The 3,802-nt window shown below is 36.8% G+C and overlaps 1 pseudogene; it reads left to right on the top strand.

Moving 5' to 3' along the window:
* The first annotated feature begins 3,034 nt into the window (after positions 1–3,034).
* LOC129550290 (DAZ-associated protein 2 pseudogene) lies at positions 3,035–3,546 on the top strand (annotated as a pseudogene).
* Positions 3,547–3,802: the final 256 nt, after the last annotated feature.

Raw genomic sequence — 3,802 nt, 5'->3', positions numbered from 1 at the left:
AAAATGGGTTATTTTCTTCTGGTTTTCAGAATAATATGTTTTTAAAAATTCTATGAATGTGGGCTTTTCATAATGGCATATTTCTAACGCAAAAGGCAAACAATGTCAAACATATTTAATCAACTATAATTGCAGTGTTACAGATACAATTTTACTGGTCTTGATTTAGAAGTATTGGGTTCTGATCATTTCAACTCTCTGGGTTTTATCAACTCATTGTGAGTATCCTTGCTACTAGCAATCTATTTTTATCATAATTTTTAGTTTAGTTAATAAATGGCATCATGAAACGTATGGATTCATCTAGCAATTCTTGTGAGAAAAAGGGGCAAAAATTAAAACACAATAAGTGTGGAAAATAAGCAGTTACATCTTATTTGATTAAAGTACCACAGATTTGGTAGCTTAAACAACAAAGACTTCACATGATATTGGAAGTTATATGTCTGATGTAAAAGTGTCAGCAAAATTGATTCCTTCTGAGGTCTTTCTCATAGGCTTTTTTCCATGCATAGACTTAAAAAGCCTAATATATCACAAAAATGTATAGCTTTATAGAAATTAAAAAATAATGCTAATGTCTCACCTCTGTTTTATACAAAAATTCAAAAATATTTTCTATTATGAATATATATTGATATACATATATATATGGAGTTGGTGATGGTGATGGACAGGGAAGCCTGGCGTGCTGTGATTCATGGGGTCACAAAGAGTCGGACATGACTGAGCATCTGAACTGAACTGATAAATGAAACAATGCAATATCAATACAAAGAGACTATTTTTGGTATAAAATTCAAAGTCAATTACAATACCTAAGCTTTCATTTGCGTAAATGCAAAAAAGTACCAAATTTTCAGCAGAATAAAATCATTCATATTTTGAATCAAATTATGATGGGATTAGTAAAATTAAAATTCAGATCCTTGGTAAACATATTAATTCAAATCTAACCATGTAATTAGAATGCTGAATTATTAGATGAAGATTAGATGAGTTTTTCCTGGGTGAATGAATATTCACTATGTTATCCCATGACATTCCAATTTCATCAACATTTTGAATGTGCTCATCAGTTATAGTTTGTTCTCCTGATTTACAGTATTTTCCTTACCTATGCTTCCTACATTTTAGCTAACTTTATGTCTATCGCTTCATATATTGAAAGTAATAAATCAAATTCAATGTTTTTCTAGATAATTTTAGTCTATATACACCCTTTTCTTTAATAACTGATAAGGGAGTTGATATACAAATGCTTTAAATATATGAATACGTTTGAATATTCAACTAAAATCACTATGCATTTACTTCCTTTCAAAGTGGTTCAAAAGATTTCTAAATAACTGCAATATTTAAACAGAAAAAATGATTTAAATCAAAATCTACTAAACAATGTTATTAAACAGTGAAGAGAAATCTATATATATGGAAAATTTATAGACATATTCAAAATTGCTTAAAATCAAACTTCAACAATTTGCTAATTTTTGCTTGAGTGGTAATAGTTACACATTTTAATTTATTAATATCAAATACCTTAGAAAACATATATTGGAAGAAAAGTAGAATATGTAAGATGATCAAAATGGAGACCAATGTTTCAATTTCACATTCATATCAGTAAGATTGTAATATTTATATTTAATAGCTTACTTTCCTCATGGGAATCTAGACTAAAATTCCTAATTTCTTTTTTCAGTACTAGTGATTTTTAAATAGAATAGATTTGATAGAATAGAATAAAGTGAAACTGTCAGGATACATAACTTAGTGACAAGACACCATAGTGCTCACTCTCTGGAGTCAAGAAGCCATGGTTCAAAAAAAAACTATCATACTTCGTACTATAAGAACCTCAGTCACATTGCTTAATGATGCTGTGCCTCAGTTTCCTTAAATTTAGAAGAAGCATACTGATGCTTCTAATTCAGAGAGCTCTTGAGAACATTACATAAGTTATAGCGAACAAAACACTTGTAATCAGCTTCTCTGTTTCCTCTGCCTTTTGTAAATCCAGCTTGAACATCTGGAAGTTCACTGTTCACATACTGTTGAAGCCTGACTTGGAGAATTTTGAGCATTACTTTACTAGCAAGTGAGATGAATGCAATTGTGTGGCAGTTTGAGCATTTTTGGCATTGCCTTTTTTTGGGATTGGGATGAAAACTGATCTTTCCAGTCCTGTGGCCACTGCTGAGTTTTCCAAATTTGCTGGCATATTGAGTGCAGCACTTTCACAGCATCATCTTTCATGATTTGAAATAACTCAACTGGAATTCCATCACCTCCACTAACTTTGTTCATAGTGATGCTTCTTAAGGCCACTTGACTTCACATTCTAAGATGTCTGGCTCTAGGTGAGTGATCATACCATTGAGATTATCTGGGTCATGAATATCATTTTTGTGTAGTTCTTCTGTGTCACCGCTTCTTAATATCTTTTGCTTCTGTTAGGTCCATACCATTTCTGTCCTTTATTGAGCCCATCTTTGCATGAAATATTACCTTGGTTTCTCTAATTTTCTTTAAGAGATCTTTAGTCTTTCCTTTTCTATTGTTTTCCTGTATTTCTTTGAATTGATCACTGAGGAAGGCTTTCTTATCTCTCCTTGCTATTCTTTGGAACTCTGCATTCAAACAGGTATATCTTTCCTTTTCTCTTTGCTTTTCACTTCTCTTCTTTTCACATATATTTGTAAGGCCTCCACAGACAGCCATTTCGCTTTTTTCATTTCTTTTTCTTGGGGATAGTCTTGACCCCTGTCTCCTGTACAATGTCATGAACCTCTGTGCATAGTTCTTCAGGCACTCTATCAGATCTAATCCCTTGAATCTATTTCTCACGTCCACTGTATAACCGTAAGGGTCATACCTGAATGGTTAGTGGTTTTCTCTGCTTTCTTCAATTTAAGTCTGAATTTGGCAATAAGGAGTTCATGGGGGTGGACAGATCATCACGTGACATGGAAGTGACTACGAACAGGAAGAGGACGAAAAAAATAGCCGTTTGCGAGGAGCCTGACCGCAGCCACCATGAACAGCAAAGGTCAATATCCAACGCAGCCGACTTACCCCGTGCAGCCTCCTGGGAACCCTGTGTGTCCTCAGACCTTGCATCTTTCTCAGGCTCCACCCTATACTGATGCTCCACCTGCCTACTCAGAGCTCTGCTGTCGGAGCTTTGTGCACCCGCGGGCTGCCACCGTCCCCACCATGTCTGCTGCGTTTCCTGGCGCCTCACTGTATCTTCCCATGGCCCAGTCTGTGGCTGTTGGACCTTTAGGTTCCACAATCCCCGTGGCTTATTATCCAGTTGGTCCCATCTAGCCACCTGGTTCAACAGTGCTGGTGGAAGGAGGGTATGATGCAGGGGCCAGATTTGGAGCTGGCGCTACTGCTGGAAACATTCCTCCTCCTCCCCCTGGATGCCCTCCCAATGCTGCTCAGCTGGCAGTCATGCAGGAAGCCAATGTCCTCATAACTCAGCGGAAGGGAAGCTTCTTCATGGGTGGCTCAGATGGTGGCTACAACATCTGGTGAAGAACCAAGGCCATCTCTATGCCGGGAAAGACATCACATACCTTCAGCACTTCTCACAATATAACTGCTTTAGTCATATTAACCTGAAGTTGCAGTTTAGACACATGTTGCTGGGGTGTCTTTCTGGTGCCCAAACTTTCAGGCACTTTTCAAACTTAGTAAGGAACCCTGTAATGGTAGCTGCTGCTGCTGCTGCTGCTAAGTCACTTCAGTCTTGTCCGACTCTTTGTGACCCCATAGACGGAAGCCCACCAGG

This window comes from Moschus berezovskii, chromosome 1 (genome assembly GCF_049115385.1).
Source record: "Moschus berezovskii isolate FMDL1 chromosome 1, NW_MosBer_1.0, whole genome shotgun sequence".
Classification (NCBI taxonomy): Eukaryota; Metazoa; Chordata; class Mammalia; order Artiodactyla; family Moschidae; genus Moschus; species Moschus berezovskii.
The sequence above is the reverse complement of the archived record's forward strand: the minus strand, read 5'-3'. Positions and strand labels throughout refer to the sequence as shown.